We start from the raw sequence: 21,888 nt of genomic DNA on the forward strand, positions 1-21,888 counted from the left end.
ACCTTCCGCCGACCACTGGCGACAACATCGATGTACTGTGGAGACCTCACGCCCCACGTGTTGATCAATTCAGCGGTACGTCCACCCGGCCTCCCGCATGCCCGCTATACGCCCTCGCTCAAAGTCCGTCAACTGCACATACGGTTCACGTCCACGCTGTCGCGGCATGCCACCAGTGTTAAAGACTGCGATGGAGCTCCGTATGCCACGGCAAACTGGCTGACACTGACGGCGGCGGTGCACAAATGCTGCGCAGCTAGCGCCATTCGACGGCCAACACCGCGGTTCCTGTGTGTCCGCTGTGCCGTGCGTGTGATCATTGCTTGTACAGCCCTCTCGCAGTGTCCGGAGCAAGTATGGTGGGTCTGACACACCGGTGTCAATGTGTTCTTTTTTCCATTTCCAGGAGTGTATTAACATAAAAATAATCGCAGGTCTCAGACGGGATTTTATGTCCTGCATATCGTGTACTAAACCCTCCACGTCATTTTATTTAGTCATTTGGGGAATGCAAGCTTATGCGCCTTACCGGGCAAATCTTACATGTTTTTTGGTGACTTATGCTCCCAATTCAAGCTCGTGTTTACGATGGTGAGCTTCATCTGCCAAACGTTCGCATCTTCTTTCCAGCTATGAAAGACAGGTTGACTGAGTTTCTTGCAGATCATGTACGGTGGTGGAGGGGGGGGGGGGTGGGGGGCACCATCGCGCATAGTAAAATCCCTTTGGTTACACGTGTCAGAGGGGCTCCTTTCTTAGCTTATAATTCAGGCAGCATTGAGCAAGATAATGCTTCGTGTCACAAGGCCAGGAGTGTGATGGGGTGTTTCGAGGAACGCAGTGGCGAGCTACAATTGATGTTCTGCCCCCCCCCCCCTCCCAACTTGTCCGCGAAAGGCAAAGGTCCCGAGTTCGATGCTGTGTCCGGCACACATTGTTCATGTGCCAGGAAGTATCATATCAGCTCACACTCCGCTGCAGAGTGAGAATCTCATTCTGGGATTTGATTGGAACGTGGCATCAGAACTTATCGACCCCTTCCCGGAATTTAAATGAATCAGATGACCTGTGTGTGCAGATGTGATGCCAACTGCCTCCAGCGACCTACAAAAGCCTGATTGCTTGCGTGCCACGACGCGTCGCCGCTGTAATCCCTGCCTAAAGTAGCTGACCATTTGTCCGGACTGGTGGATGTATGTTGACGTATGCTTTGACAGTGAAAACACAAATTTGTTCATGAGTCCTTGATGCACAAACACACACACACACACACACACATACACGTACACTTCAGATCATTAGTTTCACTTACGAGTGATAGAATGCAACGGAAGCTTGTTTTTAGCAATTCATTTATTTCCAATCATCGATGGAAATGACGGTCCTGCATTAGTCGCCCGGTGATTGCTTGAAGAACAGATTGTACTTGGTACATGGTGGTGTCCTGCTTCTTCTCTGGTGCAGAACGGCAAGTAACTCATAGTCGCTCGCGTCTTAGCTCTGCTCAGCAAAAATGGCTGGATGCCAAACGTATACTAAGAAAGTTTTACTACTTACTCGATGAACTTTTATCACCTGCACATCTCACTGAACATTCTGTAAATAGCTTTATTTTGCTGTTCGTCAGGTAAACGATCGTTCGAAACTATTCATCTGATCTTTCTGTCGATTGTGACTATTCCTTCAGCATTAATCACCATACTCACTCATAGATGCGATTGTCTATTTGCATATGTGGGGTTAAAAGGCCTGCGACGAATTTGTTCTGCATATAAGGATGTCGTGCAACAGTACTGTATTTGCCACATGTTCAACTTCTTACCATCCACTTGACGAATCATCACACTTTTTTTTCATTTTTCCAGAATTGTGGAAGTCAGTGTTTTCCATATTTAACACACAGCACATCTGGGGCCAAAATGGAGAACAAGAGAGACTAAGAACGCTCACTGTTTACTACAAGTCTGCATTTTTTTTCTTCGGGAAACACTTCATGAATATGAAGCTTCCAAATGAGGAGGGTCGGCGGGGAGTGGTGAAAGGTTGGTACATAAGTCAGTAGCTAGTGAGAAAGGTAAAATACGTGATATTTGCAGGGAAAATGTATTCACAAATTTAAAGGCTTCAGACGGAGAACGCTATTGTCAGTACGACATAAACAGAAGTCTTTTCCTATTCTATTACGTAAAGAAGTTCTGCTCTCGTTCATCCTTATGACAACGTGGAAATGGCGGTCATAAATGCTTGTTCTTCTTTTCCTTATGATATCGATAAGTTCCTCACAGAGAAGTTCATATCATGCGAGTACACGGAGTTTTGATGGAAACCAAGGCAATACGCAAAGAGCGCTAATTTTAAGAATGGCAGAACATATAACGGATATTTAGTTGTATCATGTACACCAGTAACCAGTTACAACGAAGTATGAGAACTACCGAAAATTCTAGATGGCTTTACGTTCCAAAATCTTCCAAAGGCGTCGCACATTTAGCTCGATAAATTTATTCTCGTGTTATCAGTCAGTATGAAATGTAACAGATAATGTTGATATACAGGGTGGTCCATTGATAGTGACCGGGCCAAATATCTCACGAAATAAGCATCAAGTGAAAAAAATACAAAGAACGAAACTCGTCTAGTTTGAAGGGGGAAACCAGATAGCGCTATGGTTGGCCTGCTAGATGGCACTGCCATAGGTCAAACGGATATTAACTGCGTTTTTTTTAAATACGAACCCCCATTTTTTGTTACATATTCTTGTAGTACGTAAAGAAATATGAATGTTTTAGTTGGACCACTTTTTTCGCTTTGTGATAAATGGCGCTGTAATAGTCGCAAACGTACAAGTACGTGGTATCACGCAACATTCCGCCAGTGCAGACGGTATTTACTTCATGATACAATACCCGTGTTAAAATGGACCGTTTACCAATTGCAGAAAAGGTCGATATCGTGTTGATGTATGGCTATTGTGATCAAAATGCCCAAAGGGCGTGTGCTATGTATGCTGCTCGGTGTCTTGGACGACATCATGCAAGTGTCCAGACCGTTCACCGTATAGTTACGTTACTTACGGAAACAGGAAGTGTTAGCCACATTTGTAACGTCAACCACGACCTGCAACAAATGATGATGCCCAAGTAGCCGTTTTAGCTGCTGTCGCGACTAATCCGCACATCCTTAGCAGACAAATTGCGCGAGAATCTGATATCTCAAAAACGTCGGTGTTGAGAATGCTACATCAACATCGATTGCACCTGTGCCACATTTCTATGGACCAGGAATTGCGTGGCGACGAATTTGAACGTCGTGTACAGTTCTGCCACTGGCACAAGAGAAATTACGGGACGATAACAGATATTTTGCACGCGTTCTATTTAGCGACGAAGCGTCATTCACCAACAGCGGTAACGTAAACCGGCATAATATGCACTATTGGGCAACGGAAAATCAACGATGGCTGCGACAAGTGGAACATCAGCGACCTTGGCGGGTTAATGTATGGTGCGGCATTATGGGAGGAAGGGTAACTGGCTCCCATTTTATCGATGGCAATCTAAATGGTGCAATGTATGCTGATTTCCTACGTAATGTTCTACCGATGTTACTACAAGATGTTTCACTGCATGACGGAATGGCGATGTACTTCCAACATGATGGATGTCCGGCACATAGCTCACGTGCGGTTGAGGCGGTACTGAATAGCACATTTCGTGACAGGTGGATTGGTCGTCGAAGCAGCATACCATGGCGCGCACGTACACCGGATCTGACGTTCCCGAATTTCTTTCTGTGGGGAAAGTTGAAGGATATTTGCTATCGTGATCCACCGATAACGCCTGACAACATGCGTCAGCGCATTGTCAATCCATGTGCGAACATTACGGAAGGCGAACTACTCGCTGTTAAGAGGAATGTCGTTACACGTATTGCCAAATGCACTGAAGTTAACGGACATAATTTTGAGCATTTATTGCATTAAAGTGGTATTTACAGGTAATCACGCTGTAACAGCACGCGTTCTCAGAAATGATAAGTTCACAAAGGTAAATGTATCACATTGAAACAACCGAAATAAAATGTTCAAACGTACCTACGATCTGTATTTTAATTTAAAAAACCTACCTGTTACCAACTTTCCCTCTAAAATTGTGAGCCGTATGTTTGTGACTATTACAGCGCCATCTGTCACAAAGCGAAAAATGTGTTCCAACTAAAGCATTCATATTTCTTTACGTACTACATGAATATGTAACAAAAAATGGGGGTTTCTATTTAGAAAAACCGCAGTTAATATCCGTTTGAACTATGGCAGCGCCATCTAGCGGGCCAACCATAGCGCCATCTGGTTTCCCCTTCAAGCTCGACAAGTTCAGTTTTCTCGTTTGACGCTTATTTCGTGAGATATTTGGCCCGGTCACGATCAATGGACCACCCTGTAGAAACGATTTACTAGTAGGCTATATCGTCGCTGTCTGCCTAATACTGAAACAGCACAAACAATAAGTACGAACGTTGCTGGCTGATTTGGTGATTAATACACACTGTTAATGAGTATGAGTTCTGTTTTGCAATAAATAACGATTTATTTGTCGTCCCCCCCCCCCCCCCCCCGCCCCACCCTCCACGTCCTCTCCTCTGGCCTACCGTTACATTCTGCGTACACTCCTGCTGAAGCGGCTTCCAGAGCAGTGGTGAACGTCGCCACTTACTGCCAGTGTCAGCAGCGAAGCCCCGCCTACCGCCTAACGTGGACGACGCAGCGAATGCGCGGTCCAGCAGAAGCAGAGGACTGTCTGCTGCGCTCGCAGCTTGAGCCGCGGCTGCAGTGGGCGGCCGGTAAGCTGGCGCATGCAGGCCCGTGTGGGGCCATCAATCCAGCGGCCGCGGATCTGACGGGTGATCCATTGTGGGCAGACAGGCTGCACGCCGGCGTGACGTGCGATGACTGCCGAGCGCCACCTGCGGCCGGTGGTCCGGAGCTGTGTCCACCCCGGCAGCCCATCCCTCCACGTGTAGTGAGAGGCTTAATTTTCACCTCGAAAAAATAATTTTACGTAATTAACTTTTGCGACACGAAGTCCCGCAGGAGACCTGCTACGGTAATGAAAACTTGATTACACCAATGACATTGCTGAATAACTGGTCATTTGCTATCGAAACATCTTATTTATTAACGTATTTCGGGCACAGCCTGTCATAATAACATTCAAAAAGAGGTCATTGTGGATAGTACGGAGTCACATTTTCGAACAGTAAGTGACCAGTTATTCTAGCGACCTATTCAGCATTGGCTTAAATCCCCTAAGGATACGTAATAATTTGTTTGTTCCTCACACATACATGTGTGAAGTCCTGCTACATACTGGAATCACCGCGGCACACTATTATAGCAGGCAGGTAGAGCAACGAAAATCCAGTGACTGCTACAATGAAGTATCTTTCGGTAATTCGTTTAATGCATTTTAAGGGGAATAGCGCCGCAACAGTCCCTACTATCTTGGAAGAAAAGTATGACCATAATTCACAGTTACGTTACACAGTGCTGATGTAACACACACACTTAACTTGCCACATTATAATAACGAAAAACATATGGCAGCCCATCTCTCTGTGAAGAACCAAATGCTGTGAGAGAGATGGTAGTCCTGGTGCTGGATGAGTAGTGAATTGTAATAGAGACATTTTTTTTGTTGAGTCATCATTCTTATGACTGGTCTGATGCTGCACGCCACGAATTCCTCTCCTGTGCCAACCTCTTCTTCTCAGAGTAGCACTCACAACCTACCTCCATAATTATTTGCTGGATGTATTCAAATCTCCATCATGATCTACAGTTTTTGCCCTCGACAGCTGCCTCTAGTACCATGGAAGTCAACCCCTGATCTCTTAACAGATGTCCTGCCACCCTCTCCTTTTCACATATTTCTTTCCCCTCCAATTCTGCACAGAACCTCCTCATTCCTTACCTTACCAGTCCACCTAATTTTCAACATTCGTCTGTGGGACCACATCTCAAACGCTTCGATTCTCTTCTGTTCCGATCCCCCCCCCCACAATCACTGTTTCACTACCGTACAACGCTGAGATCCAAACGTATTTTCTCAGAAATTTCTTACTCAAACTAAGCTCTATGTTTGATACTAATAGACTTCTCTTGCCCAGAAATGCCATTTTTGCCAGTGCTAGTCTACTTTTAATGTTCTCCTTGCTCCGTCTGTCATTGGTTATTTTGCTACGTAGTTAGCAGAATTCTTTAATTTCATCTATTTCGTGACCATCAATCCTGATGTGTAAAGTTTCTCGCTGTTCTCACTTCTGCTACTTCTCATTACTTTCGCCTTTTTTCTATTTACTCTCAGTCCATATTCTGTACACCTTAGACTGTTCGTTCCATTCACCAGATCCTGTAATTCTTCACTTTCACTGCGGATAGTAGTGTCATCAATGAATCGTATCATTGAATCTTTTCACCTTGAATTTTAATTCCACTCCTGAACCTTTCTTTTGTGTCCATCATTGCTTCTTTAAGGTACAGACTGAACAGTAGCAGCGAAAGACTACATCCCTATCTTACACCATTTTTAATCCGAGCACTCCGTTCTTGCTCTTCCAGTCTCCTTATTCCCTCTTTTACTCTTGTACATATCGTACATTACCCGTCTCCCTCTATAGGTTACCCCTATTTTTCTCAGAATTTTGAACATGTAGCACATTTTACTTTGTCGAATCCTTTTTCCAAGTCGACAAATTCTATGAACGTTTCTTGATTTTTCTTTAGTCTTATCTCCATTATCAACTGCAACGTCAGAATTTCCTCTCTGGTCCTTTACCTTTGCGAAAGCCAAACTGATTGCCATCTATCACACTTCAAATTTTCTTTGCTGTTCTTCTGTGTTTTATTCTTGTCAGCAACTTCGATGCATGGCTGTTTGGCTGGTTGTGTGATAATTCTCATACTTCTAAGCTCTTGCTGCTACCATTTTTTACTTACGTTTTTCTTTTAAATGTCTGCGATTATCCTTTTTAAAGATATCCATTCCTGTACAGCTGTTCTGTCTACTGAGCTATTCGTTATTCCTGTATCCAAGCCTATCTCTCCATTCCCAAGTACTTCCATATCCCATTTCTTTGCTTATTGATTCTTCCTGACTCATCTCTTCAGCCCATTGTTCATCACTACTACAGTGTGATCTGAGTCTAAATCTACTCCAGGACACGCCTTACAATTCTGTGTGTGATTCCACAATCTCTATCTGACCATGATGCAATCTAATTGAAATCTCCCCGTATAATCCGGCCTTTTCCAAGTATAACTTCTCCTCTTGAACAGAGTATCTCTATTACTAGCTGAAATTTGTTACAGAAATCAATTAGTCTTTCTCCTCTCTCCTTCCTTGTCCCAAGCCCACATTCTCCTGTAACCTTTTCTTCTATGCCTTCCCCCACAATTGCATTCCAGTGCCCCATGACTATTTGATTTTTATCTCCCCTTATGCACTGTAGTACTCTTTCAATATCTTCATACACTTTCTCTCTCTCTTCATTTTCAGCTTGCGACGTCAGCATTTATACCTGAGCTATTGTTACCGTTGTTGCTTTGCTGTCGATTCCGATAAGAACAACCTTATCACTGAACTGCTCTCTGCCACACCTTACTGTCCATAACGAATCCTACTACCGTTACACCATTTTCTGTTGCTGTTGATATTACCCTGCACTCACGTTGCCAGGTAACCTTTCCTTCTTTCCACTTCAGTTAGTGATACTTGCTATATATGGAATTATCCTTTGCATTTCCCTTTCCTGATTTTCTAACCTCTCTACCACGTTCAAGCTTCTGACATTCCACGCCCCCTCTCGTACAACGTTATCCTTTCGTTGGTTATTCAATCTTTTTCTCATAGTCACCTGCCCCTTGGCAGTCCCCTCCCTGAGACGCGAATGGGAGGCTATTCCGGAATCTTTTGCCAGTAGGGGTATCATCATGACACTTTTTCAATTACAAGCCACATGTCCTGTGCCTACACGTTGTGTGTCTTTAATGCAGTGGTTTCCCTTGCCTTCTGCTTCCTCATGCCGTTGATAATTGCTGTTTCCCACCCCGCACATTTGACAAAGCCATTGGCAGAATGATGGTGACTCCTTATGCAGAAAGTCTTCGGCCGCCAGTGCTACTTAGTAATCAAAATTTAAGCGAGGGCAGTGTTTCACTAAGTGTGTTTGCCTCTATAGGTTAGCAAGTAATAGGCTTTGGAAATATTTATTGCGGTAGGTCACCATAAGAAGTGTTACATTAGCTGCGGAGCTATATACATAGTTCATTGTGTTATTATCCAAAGACTTACAGCAAACAGATAATATTTTTTAAATGGAACATCAGTTGTTCCTATCATACACTGGAATCAGTAAACCAGTTGTTTATACATCAGTTTATATTACATTCCTATCACTTTTAGTTTGGGAGCTACAACCCTTCAAAGTTCCAAGAGCAAACACCACACGCTGTACATAATACATGATTGTGTGGTGGGTGATGGATGTCCTGCAGGTGGAAAGTTGATTTTAACGAGATGTTCAAATGTGTGTCCATGTTCCTGAATGCGCAATGTAATGCGCCTTCTAAAGGATCTGCGGACGAGATGTAACATCGTCGGTGTCACGGAGCAAAATGCGTCCTCGATGCGCCCTTGTAGAACATCTGCGGATGTGGGCTCAGTGGCATAAACACGATCCTTTAGATATCCCCACAAAAAAAAAAAAAAAAAAAAAAAAAAAAAAAAAAAAAAATAACGGTGTTACATCGGGCGACCTTGCAGGCCATGAATGAGGACCATGGCGCCCCAACCAGCTTTCTGCAAACCTGTTGTTTAGTTCTTCCACAACAGCACGCGCAGAATGGGCTTTGTGACCATTGTGCTGCATCCACATATGTGTAGACATACATGTTCAAGGAGACCAACCACTTTGTCGACTATGAACGCGCGATATAACTCACCTGTCTGTGTACCTGGGAAGTAGTGTGGACCGATGTTTTCATCCCCAAGGATTAGACACCATACATTAATAAACCACCTTCGTTGACGGTCGACAGGTCATACCCAACGAGGATTGTCTGCGGCCCAGTAGTGCACGTTATGGCGATTCACTGCACCATAATTTATGAACGTGGGCTCATCAGAGAGCATAACACCTTGTAAAGACTCCAGCGTGAGATTACGCATGGCCCATTCACAGAATGTAACTATCGCACGGAAATCTTTCCCTTGCAGCTCCTGGTTCAGTGACAGGCGGTACAGGTGAAACCTGTGGCCGTGTACCATACGCCACACAGACGTGAGACTGACACGAACGACTGCAGCAACAGCTCGTAAGCTGACATGAGCATCGTGATGTACTGCAGCTAAAACAAACACCTCCGTCTCCTCACTTCTTGCAGTTCTTCGTCTGTTACTCCGGCGCCTTACCAAGCTGCCTGTTTCCCGAAGTCATTGTTCGGCACGTAAGAACGTGATGGCTGCCGGAGCTCTTCGTCTAGGATATCTCACGGCGTACGCCATGACTGCTTCAGCAACATGTCAACGTACTCGCTGTTCGTGTATGTCAGTAACTCTGGTATATTGAGCCCCGTTTGTTTGTGCGGCTCAAACTGTCGGGGATACGGCCGTGTGCGGCGGCAGTCGACAGTCTAACAGCCCATCGTGGCAGCTTCTCGCTCCGTGACACCGGCGACGTTACAACTCGGCCGCACCTTGCGTTATGCGCATCGTGAGTGGTATTTGGCCCGGAAACTGTGAAGGGTTGTAGGTCCCAAACTAAAAGTGATAGGAATGAAATTTAAATTGATACACAAACAGCTGGTGTTACTAATTCCAGCCTATTACTATTTTTCATTTAAAAAATTGTATCTCTTTGCTGTAACTCTTTGGATAATAACACAATAAACTACGTTCATAGCTCCGCAGAAAGTTTAATGTTTCTTATGGTGACCTACCGCCATGAATATTTCCGTCGCCCATTTGTCCGAAAATTACAGAGGCAAACACATTTAGTGACAAACCCTATATGCATGCCGGGTGGAGACAAGGTAGGCAGTATGGTGCTAGGGCGTGCTTTGATATTTCACTTTTTTTCACTTTTTTATAGTTTCCTAAATTTCTGCTTTAGTTTTGTTGTTATTTATTTCCTGAAAAGAAAATTTGGTGCACAAAAATTCAGCAATTCCTGGACTCAAAAGAAACAAATTTTTTCATAGGAAGAAGAGAATAAGAGAAAGCTACAGAGGAAACAAAAAAAAGCTACATAATTCCTTGACGATTAAAAACAAGGTGCAACATATTATCGAATAAAACACGATAACGTGGAAGCCTCTGCCACTTCAATTGAGCATTCACCATATATTGGCGAAAAACAAGGGTTTGGGATCGTTGTCACAACCGACTAGTCAGTGGTCACAGTGTCCGAGGAGCCATACGATCGAATCAGTCTTGGTCCGAGGGAAAACGGAGAAGTGTGGACACAAAAGAAGATCAACCGAGAAAGCAGCTTCTGCTGATCGAGTAAGGAAAGCCAATTGTCAGAGAATCCAGTGCCATTGTCCTCGTCGACAAGAGAGAGACCTGTGAGGTGATGTATCAGGTTGATGACATGTGTCACAAAGACTAGTAGGATTAAGACCAATGCGATGGAGGCGTTCGTTGGTGGGGATCAGATTGTGAATGACCCTATACCACGATGAGGCGACTTCGGTAGGGAAGACAGGAAGACTAACATGAAAGCCCACTGTTCTCCAGTATACTAATAGCGCGGCCATTCCAAATGGGGAGACAGATGATTGTACTCCCCAAAGAGAAAGCAAGGATCTGGTGGTAAGACGTGCCACTGATAACATGTCAGCTCCCAGAAAACTTATTGTAATATAAAATTCACGTACGTACCCCAATTTAGAGTTGATCCGGTCAACATCGGTAGGTGGGGTGAGACTGGCTGGTCTAAGACACGTAAATAAGCGAAATAGAATAGAATAAGTTGCTCGAGTACATGTTAAAACGGTACGCCGTATAAAAAATACTGAAGCCTTCACTTTTATATTGGCAAGTCCCAACCCTCCAAGGGGACGGGGCTTTGCAACCGCATCATACCGAAGTCGGAAGGAAACGACAGGACATTTTCATCAATTTGCTCGGTATCATTGCGGGGAGCGAGAATATTGGTGCAACGTAGTACACTTTGCTGAAAATACAGGAATCTAAGATTCGCACCTCATGAAGAAGACTGAGGGGACAGCGTTCACGTTAACGAATTGACCCTTGAATTAGATTCTTCACCTCTGGCCGGTTTAGTGCAGCCATTTTCATCGGGCAATGATCCATGGTAATCCCGAGAGATTTGTGGCGAGCAACAATCGTTATCCATGGAACAACAACGTTAATTAATGTTGGCCCCAGAGAGAGAACAAAGGAATTCAATATGTCCTTGAGCAAGTGTGTATCATCGACATGAGGTAGCAATAACATAACATCATCCGCTTAAGCTGGTACCGAGAAAGTAAAAAAAAAATTGTTCAAATTACTCTGAGCACTATGGGACCTAACACATGATGTCATCAGTCCCCTAGAACTTAGAACTACTTAAACCTAACTAACCTATGGACATCACACACATCAACACCCGAGGTAGGATTCGAACCTGTGACCGCAGCGGTTGCGCGGTTCCAGACTGAAGCACCTAGAACCGCTCGGCCATACTGGCCGGTACCGAGAAAGTATTTCCTGATATCTTCCACCCACTTAATTGAGCAGCAATACAACGAAGCAGAGGTTCTAAGGACAAGACAAAAAGCCACAATGAGAGGGGTCTCCCCTGCGGTGATCCTATAGTACCTACTGGAGTAAAGTTTCGATATCTGGTAATGGCGAAGGTTTGTATGAGATCCTTGCAGTAGGTCTGATATGTTTCTGGTATGTGAGTTTCAGTTCATAGCTTCATTGTGATGACACAGTATTGTGATAGGAGAGATCATAAAGATTATTTACGTAAAATTCAGAATACAATTTTTTAGGTGTCTATGAAAAGACAATACCTGAGGATAATCTTCGGACTTCAAGTGCCTTGAAAAAGCTACAACTCAAATAAATAAAACTGGATTATGGTTAATGTCAGAAAAAAATGTTTAGAAAACTTCGTGGCTACATTATAACTGAAGTAAACAGAGCAAATCTGATATTTTCATAATGATGATGATTATGATGATGATGATGTCCCATAGTCCGAGAACCGTAGGGGACGATTCGAAAGACCAGCACCGCCGAGTAGGCAAGGTCCTAGCGGAGGTGGTTTGGCATTAATTAAATTCTAAGAAAATACCTTCAGCCTCTAACCTATGTAAAATGAACATGCTTTACAAAGCGATACCAAAAAAGTACAAAATGCCCCAGTTTTCATTTTGTACTTCTTTAGTATCGCTTTCTACAGCATGCTTATTTTACATAGGTTAGAGGCTGTAGGTATTTTCTTAGAATTTAATTCTACTGATTCATGGCATTCTAAAATTTACAATAGAATGAACTGCATCAGCATAAGTGAACTTAAATTTTGCATGCAAGAACTATCTTAATTTTTTTCCTACTGTTTTATAACAAACCTCTAGTCTCGTTTGTCAAGAGTCTAATATGTATGAAATGAAACAAATGATTAGCTGTATGTTGAGAAGAAGGGAGAGAGTGACGTAACATCACCTCAAACATTTAACTGTCTTTTGAAAGAACTTCCTGACTCATTTCTCCACAGTCATGAAATCACAGGATGATAAAGGCGACTATATATCTTTTGGAGAAGAAATGATAAAGGTAATGAATGTATGTGTATATTCACTATTGATTTTCCTTATGTCATTTATAAATACTTCTTTAGTCAATGGTGAGCACTCTGAAATAAAGATAATATCTACTTTGTTACCACAAAGTGGGTTATTGCAGTATGTATTTAATGATTAGTCTTTTGTGCTTGTTTATTTCTGAGTATTATTTATTTTTCTGTAATAATCGATATTTTGAAATATGTGAAAATGTGATGTTTTGTAAAAATGTACATTTAAGTGCGTTAATATGGAGGGTGGCGTGAATTAAAAATATGTAGTTTGCTTAAAACATAATTTACTTTGAATATCAACACATGTGTGTTAACTATATGCCTATGAGCAAAAAAAGCAGATAGGATAACTCAACTGAGTCGAAAGAAATATTAATTCAATATTTAAGCTATTTGTTTTATAGTCACCAGAAATTTTTTAGCTTTTGAAATGTAAACTTATTACCATATTGTGTGTAGAAATTGTGTTTTTGGGTGAATAATAACTGCATAGTTTTGTTATCTGTTTGTCATTAGATGCAAGTATATCAGGAATTCAAACCCATTTTACACTTTCTTACACTCATGGACAATTATCCCTTTTACTAGGATGTATTATTCTTGCAAAAGGAAACAGTGATTCAATATTTTCAGAATTTGTATCTGAGATTATTGAGAGTATGTAGCTAAACAAAGACTATTTCAAATAGTTTGAGTAAGAAAAAAGTTATAAGAGCAAGGTTACAGACAGCAGTACAGTGATCAGATGTAGACTAAAGTGAATGAGTAAAAGAAAATGACAATTGTTTTATTATTGTATAAATTTTTTTGAATCGTTTGGAACATAAATTGCTATTTGCATGTGGGAAGATAGTGAATGAAAAAAAGTGCAGAGAAAGAAACTCATTTATAATTAGTTAATTACTTATCTTATTTGTATTTTCCTATGTAAACGTAATTGTGTGCAAACCCATGGGTTTATATATAAATATTAAATGTAACAATAATTTATAAAGTGTTTGTAAATGTTGGAAATTGTTTGTTCCTTTTACTTTGAACTATAGAGAGTCCTAATTAGGTCTTCCATACATGTTTTCTCTTAAACCATTAAATAAATTAGATCTTCCAAAAATTTTTACTTCCACTTTTACAACATTATGGCACTTGCTGAATTGTGGAAAAAATATGCAAAGCATTACACTGGTGCCAATTATCAACCTGTATTAGTTTATACCACAGCTTAGTTTTACTATATTCACAACATGTTACAAGAAATTTTAAAATATCAAACAAAGAGCTTATTCCAATTCAGAATTTTAATGGCAAAAAATAAACATATTTGACAAATAATGTTACTATAAACACTTATGTTCCATGGTGACACGCAATTCCATGCATCATAAATGCATAGCATTGTGTGTGTGTATCTCTGTTGGGGATACATAAACGACTCTGTAGTACAGGGAAATCTGTTCAATCGTGCATTAGGATATATATATATATATATATTGATAAACGAAAATTACGATTCTGTCCATTTTCCTTCTACATTATTTTAAAAAATTGTAAATCTATGCTAAAAAAGATACGCTTTGGGATCGAAATATTGTTTCAGAATATTTATTTGATATTTCATTATTTTTCACATCTTCTGTAAAAAAAAAGTAAATCCATTTGTATCTTTGATTTTAATGAACAATAATAATCCTATAAATTATATTTTTTCCTTTAATAACGTAATAACAGTCGTTTCAGCATGTCAGTTCCAACTTTTATGTTTATAGATTTTGTTTATATCTCGATTGATGTTTCCTAGATAAATGTTAACTCAAATTTGCAGGAAAAACATTTCCAAGATTTAATTTGCTTACCTATCAGTTTTGGAACATGTAGACACTAATTCTCCAAAAACAGGTCTGGTGCTCTGTACCAAAGAGTTTTTACTCTTGAACTATTTTTTTGGGAGACGGTCTTTGTGCAATTTTGGTAGAGAAGCGTTGAATGCAGTCTTGCTGCGATAATGGAGTGGAGCTTCATGTTTTTGCGCTGATTACTGCGGAAAATGACCGTCATTTTAACTAATTCTACAACTCTTAATTAAACATGTAACTGGAAAGCAGTACAGTCTCATAAGATGTGAAATCAGTGTTTCTTTAAATGTGACTCTTTTTAGCAAAGATCTGGAAGCTTATCACGTGCAGTTAATTGTTGATAACGTTGCATATGGCAATAAGTTACAAGGTTGTTTCTGTTGCCCATTAATATATTCACTGTAACCCCGAAAACATGGACCTCAACAATAATATCCTGAAATACATATCGACTATAGGCTGAGATGCAGTTTCCTCGGGTAATAAAGATGAATACTAAAGTTATTTTTGGCTAATGGAAAAGCATAGTAGGAACTGCTATTCTACAGTACTGTTTCCCATCTCTTTCTACATGGCTTTTACGAAGCAGATAGTACTAGAAATGCGGATTCTTCGTTTGCATTATTATATAAGCAATATATTCTTCTTGACTGGACTCTAGGGTCGGTATTGTTAGGATACGGATCCGTGATCGTACCCAGGTGTGCACCTTTTCCTCAGAAGCAAATCGACAACCACAAGGAAATAGGGAAACCACACAAGGAAATACGGTGACTGTATGGCGGATGTGTAAGCGTTTCCCAGCGAAACTTCTGCGGCGTAGTCGAAACAACCTTGGCAACATATAGGCCCGCCCACACAGTTCCGATTTCTTCCCAGGCGATTTGCATGTTTTTAGAGCCCTGAAGAGGGACATTCCTGCCCGAGGAATGGCTTCAGAACGAAAGGTAATCCATGGGTACAACCATGGTTCGCCATGCTGCGGCAAACATTTTCCCATGAAAGCTTTGACGTCATTGTCTCACAGTGTGATAATTATTTTTGAAATAATAAATAGATTACTTAATTTTTGTCCCCATCTTTCTCGTTCCCATGTGACTGCCCCTTATAATATAGTTCATCTCGATATATTCTCGAAACTGATACCTGCACTTGTTGTGGTCTGTAATGAGTAATTTTGGCTTGTGTTGCTTCTTATGACAGAGTGACTGCTTTGGAATTATTTTAGAAAAATTTTCTCTCTGTCATACTGGTGTATTATTTGGCTGTGAACATAAGTAAATATCCAAAAAGACGCAGTTTTGCAAAGTTTGAAACTGTTCCTGTGTGTTATCGGTGCTTACATTCCAGGCTGACGGCGTGATACGCAGTATCCCTTCACCAGCACCCTCATCTGAAAACCACCCCTTCGTCACCAAAGTTCTCTGCTTCGGCAGCAACTTCTTTTGTCGGCAGCGGAACAAAAGCTCCCACGTTGATCCTTATAGTACTAATTAAGTACTTCAGTTCTCCCCGGAGTATAAGGGGGAGAGGGTGGCTTGCTGCGCTGTTGATTTGTGTGCGCTATAAGAGCGCCTTGAAACTCGCCACAGTGGGTTCTTTTGATGATGACGAAGTTCGTTCACAAGATGGAAACGTGAGTATGCTCAACAACATGCGAAGTATTTTTACAGAGCATTGCCTACCGTAGAATGAGGCGCTGTAGAGAGTACCAGTTTATCTGGGGTAACAGAGATCAGCAGCTCATTCGAGAATCACGGAGGAAACATTTAATGACCACTATCACACTAACCAGCACCAGTTTCTTTACTTAAAGGGAATCTGGTTACAGTCTATGGCTTTTAATACAGAGAATTTAAGAAAAAAAAACACTTATTATCAGTGTTTTCCAACTGTTTATCTTCCGATGCTACATTTTATGACGGTGCATTAACTTTCACAATTTTCGTACATGGAAAATCCTATCGATGATTGAATTGTCCATTGCACGTTTAACATCTAAACATAAATTCTTCCATTCATTTATTACTTCGGTAACATTTATTCGGTAAATAGACGTCTGGCTATTCTATTTTTCATATTTATTTCAAGTCCTAATTTTTCTGTATTTTATGGCTTCGTAACGCGACAAAATGATGTGCTATTGTAAACCTGTCCGTGACGTATTTCAGTCAGCATTTTCGTTGATCTGCTTTGCACTGTTGCGGGCATATTGTGTCTTTATTTTCTTCCGGAAAGATTTTTGTGACAATAACAAGGTGAGTGTCCTGCGTTGCCCGGGTATGTATTGTCTCCAATCTTTTATTAGTCCATCTCTTCCTCGTCCCTCTTTCTGTCCAACCGTACTTTCACACTCTGTCCCTCCATCTACTATACTACACCACCTCTCTCTGTCCACCTTCTCCACCCTCACTTTCTGACAATCTTCTCCCCCTAGCTCCTTGTCTATCTGCTTCTCCCTCCTCTGTCTATATTATCCTCCCTCCCTCAAATTCCATCTCCTCTTTTCCTCTTTATGTCTGTCTTCTCCCCCTCTCACTATCCATCTCCTTCTCCCCCTTTCTGTCCATCTCCTCCGCTTCGTCCCTCCCTGCCTCTTTTCTTTGTCTATCTCCTCTTCTCTGCTTTCTCTAGCCATCTCCGCAGCTTTCCTCTCTTTACTCATCTCATCCTCCCAACTCTCTCTGCCTATCTCTTCCTCACTTTGTCTCTGTGCCTTTCCTACTCTTTCCTTCCTCTGTACATCTCCTCTTCTCCTGTCTCTATGTCCATTTCCCCCACCCTCTCTCTCTGCCCTTCTCGCCTCTATCTGTGTATAACTCTTCCTTCCCTCTCTCTGTTTATCTCTTCTGCCCGCTTCTCTCTTTACGTTATCAGCCCTGTCCCAACAAGATAATGGTGGTTCCTAACTCACACAGTATTGATTTACAGATTGTAACAGATATGCGTACGAAATTTGGCTGAAATCGTTTCTGGGGTTTAGGATGAGCCTTTTACCTGTGGCTTTTTTCGATACACACTTGTCCATTACATTTCACATATGGTTAATGTATTTCACACGTATTTATAATCATATTTCACATGCATCTTTAACGAATTTCATACAGCTGTTTCACTTTCACACAGTTCAATGTTAATGACGTCGTATTTCGTCTATAGTGATATACGATGCCACAGTTTTTCACGCATCTCAGTATTTGAGTCGCGTCTGTTCAACTACGTGTCATACATTGATATAATTTAGCTGGTACATTCAGTGATACAGGAGTGTGTGAACACAGTCTGCAAAATGTTCGCGAATACAGTTAATAGTAAGAATATTATAAATTTAATTTCTGTTTTTATATGTCTTCTCGAATAAATGTTACTTATAAAGAATACATTTATTCGTTTAAATAATAAAACTATAAAGCATGCTTAATGCGGCAGTTTATTGCATAGTGGATATGTAGGTAGCGGTACAGTTTATTCTTTTCATCATTTTGTGGGGGTTATCAGATAGAAAATGGTTCGAGAAATTTAAAATAATGTGTAAAGTAAATGCTCTCATTCTCAACTACTGGAGGGCTAAAGTAAGTCTATTTGTCTGTCATGGGCTACGCTGGTTTTTCACCCCCACCCCTTTGATAGATCCCCACAGCGATTCTTTTCAGACAGTAAGTGTTAGGGCTGAAATCGGTCCAGTGGTTTAGAAGGAGATTTATAATACGTATGAGTGCCAAACAGAATACCTGTTTCGTACTGATGTGATCTTTCAGCAAAAGATTGTTTTTAATTTTCACTTGGTGAGCTTGTGTACGAATGTGACTTAGGCATACGAAATGAAAGATTTATTGTACTTTATCCACGAACATGTTGCAGAACTCATTGTCGAATGCACTTGCACCAAGATTTCTGTATACTTAAAAGAATAACATTCTTTTTGATGAACGCTATTTCCTCTCTCTCCGTAGAAAATTTTTTCTCCACTGGCCCACGACATGTTATATCTGACCTAGACTGGCCCCGCAATTTTTTCTCGTGTCACTCCTTCAGGTACGACACTGTCTCTTCTGGGATGTTCCAGTAACCAGTCCATACTTGCAGTAAAAGTTCGTCTTTGTCAGTTTTACCTCGAAAATATTCCTTTATCCTTCAACATCGCAGCGCGACAGCAATCGTTGGTTAATATGAAGTGTTTAACACTTAACACTAGGTGCTTTTTTTTCGCAGTCGAGGCGATCGTAGAGATTACAATTCTGACTCTGGATATAACACGCAGTTATATGAGGTGAGACTATCACATCTGCAGCTGCTAATAAGGTTCACACTACATGAATCAAAATATCGCATTCATCGTGTATTTTGGTGCGTCCGGCATTAGTAATTCTAAACACTTGGAAGGAAGAATGCAGATGCTGATACACGAAAGTTCGTTTGGAGCAGGATTGAAAGACAATCTTTTAACGATAACGACCTTATGAAAACACACTGTGTGGCATTTATGTCTACCTTGCGATGGGACGTTACTCTCTTAAGCACCACATTCTAGGCGATTCGCTGTAAAAATACCTGCCTACCTTGAAAAAAGTTTAGTATCATTTGTATTGTCGTCAGTATAGTTATGAAATGTAAGCTGGCTAGAAGGTGAATATTAAGACTCTACAACGTAAAAGCTTTGGTACTATCGTGGAAACGAAATCCACTCGGTTGCCTTCCGACGGAAGTGAATAAGATTCTAACAAAACCAGAAACGACAATAGTAACAAAACTACATGTGAGCATTACTACCCAGAAATGTAGCCAGCAGTTTTGTCAACTCTTCCGTTGAACAGCAGTTTCTTGTTAGACTTGTTTGTATATTTTCAGTCTCTTGCTTGAAACGCCCTATGGCAGTTAAATGTAGTAAAATTACTGTAATGTTTTTTTTTCTGTTGATATTCACTGATGTCCAACTGGAACTTACAGTTTCGCCTGAAAGAATACCTGGGTAAATATTATCGAGCGAGGCGCAATTACTGAAACACTAGACTTTCATTCGAGTGCGTAGGTTTTCTAATACTTGCCAAGTGACCAACATATTATAACCGCAGAATGAATGGTAAAGCAGCAAGGATCTGAGAAGACCCGAGAGAACAACTCTTCTCAAAATTACCGTTATGTTTGGTCACATCAGAACAGGTTGAAGTGTGGAGTTCGTAAAACATTGCTACTCTCGTAGAAAAGTCTGCTGCGTGAGGATACAGAGTCCGGTCACATTAATGTGATCACTTGTCAGAAAGCTGAATAACCTCATTCTATAGCGCATAAAGCTGCGAGACGCACAAGAAGAGGGTGAATGGACTTGTGGAAGGTCGAGGAACCATGACGCGAACTACCCGATCGAGGCAGTCACACGAACTCCCCATAGGTTTTTAATTAAAAAAGAGGAATGCGGTGAACTAATAATGGTGTTCGTCGACTCGCGCATCTACACTGCGAGCTGTGCGACACGTTGCATTGTCCTGAGGAAAAATAAACTGCACATAGAGGTGAATACGATTCCCATGGATAGATGCGTACTTTTATCGAACATTGCACCATCAAGAATGAAGAGATTACGTAGGGAAGGCACGAAAACATTTCGGAGACCGTAATAGTCACTCCTCCAGTCTGGATTCTTCCAGCGGTTGATGCAGGACTGTACAGCTCAAAGGCCATCTGTACCGCTTAAGTATATAACATGATTCATCTGGAAAGTCCACCCGTCAGCACTCAGTGGATACTTAGTTGCAGTACTGAAGTGGAATGTCCATCCTTCGTTTCAGATAAACAGCAGTCTGTATGGATGCATGAACTGGGCACTTGATATGGAGGCCCATAGGCAGCAACGATCGTTGAACGGACATTGAGCAAGCACTGTTGGTAGCCCCTTGGTTTATCTGGTCGGTCAGTTGCTCAACAGCTGCACATCTATTCGCTTGTACTCATCTCCGCGTATGTAGTTCACACCTGTCATCTGTGGCCCATAGTGCACCACAGTTGCTTCGCCTCTGGTCTGGATAGCGCCATTTGACGTTTCACAAACATAGCCGTTCCTGAAGTGCTTCCATCCTTGGCGAGAAAGCCAATGATCTTATCCTTTTGCATGTCAATGTCAGATAAATCCCTCCATTTCTGCATTACTACGACGAATGCACTGTTCCCTCTCTCCGAAACACTCTTCACGTACCCTCCACTGGAAATGTTGGACTCAATACTCGACGTCAAGATTCTGACTAACCACAGGAGGCCATCACCAGGGAAAAGGGCGGTATTGCAGAGCACATCGTAACCTCATAACACCTGCGCTTGCCACACGAGAAAAGGTAGTGGGCTCCCTTCAACGTTCTGCATCACCCAACATCACTGGCGGAAGACTAGCAGCAGTCGGACTGCAGAATTACCGTCCCGTAAGTGGGCTGCTGTTAACGCTGCAAAACAAATAGAATAGTGCCGTGATCGGGAAGCGTGGACTGGTGGTGAATGGCATCGCATTGGTCGCCTAAAGATCGCAATTCTCTAACATCCCAGATGACCATCATCGGCGAGTATGTTGGCGACCTGGGGAGGTCTCTCGTTCATCCAACATTTTGGAGGGGCACAGGGATGTTACTCCTTGCATCGTGGTATAGGGAGCCATCGGGAATATGCGCAAGTCACAACTTGAATTTAGGAATTGTGAGGGTCCGACTTCCTCACGTGTTACCTTTCATGTGGCAGTATTATGGTGCCATTTACAACACGGTGTTTTTTATCCAAACATGACATGTGCCTTTGTGAACTGGCTGCTTGATGTACTCCTGTGGCCAGCAAGATCCCCCAGTCTGTTTCCGATAGAATGTGTGCAATACCATCTGAGACCTCAACACTGCCCACAACCAGGAGCCCAGATATGAAGGACCAAGTTCAACAGTTGTTGGCTCAGGATAGGATGCAATGGCTTTATGTCACCCTTTCAAACCACATCACAGTATCCGTGCTGGCCAGAGGGAGTACAAGATATACTGATAAGTGGGATTAAGCCGTCACGTTCTTTCTAAATTCGAATCGAATTTGTAGTCAGTGATAGAACATCACACACGCTCTGTGAGGAGTCAGCTGAGTTGTTTAGTATACCCCCAGCGTGTTGCTGATCTGATGCCCCATCGACTGCAAGGAAGCGAAGCTC

Source organism: Schistocerca nitens, chromosome 5, assembly GCF_023898315.1.
Source record: "Schistocerca nitens isolate TAMUIC-IGC-003100 chromosome 5, iqSchNite1.1, whole genome shotgun sequence".
Classification (NCBI taxonomy): domain Eukaryota; kingdom Metazoa; phylum Arthropoda; class Insecta; order Orthoptera; family Acrididae; genus Schistocerca; species Schistocerca nitens.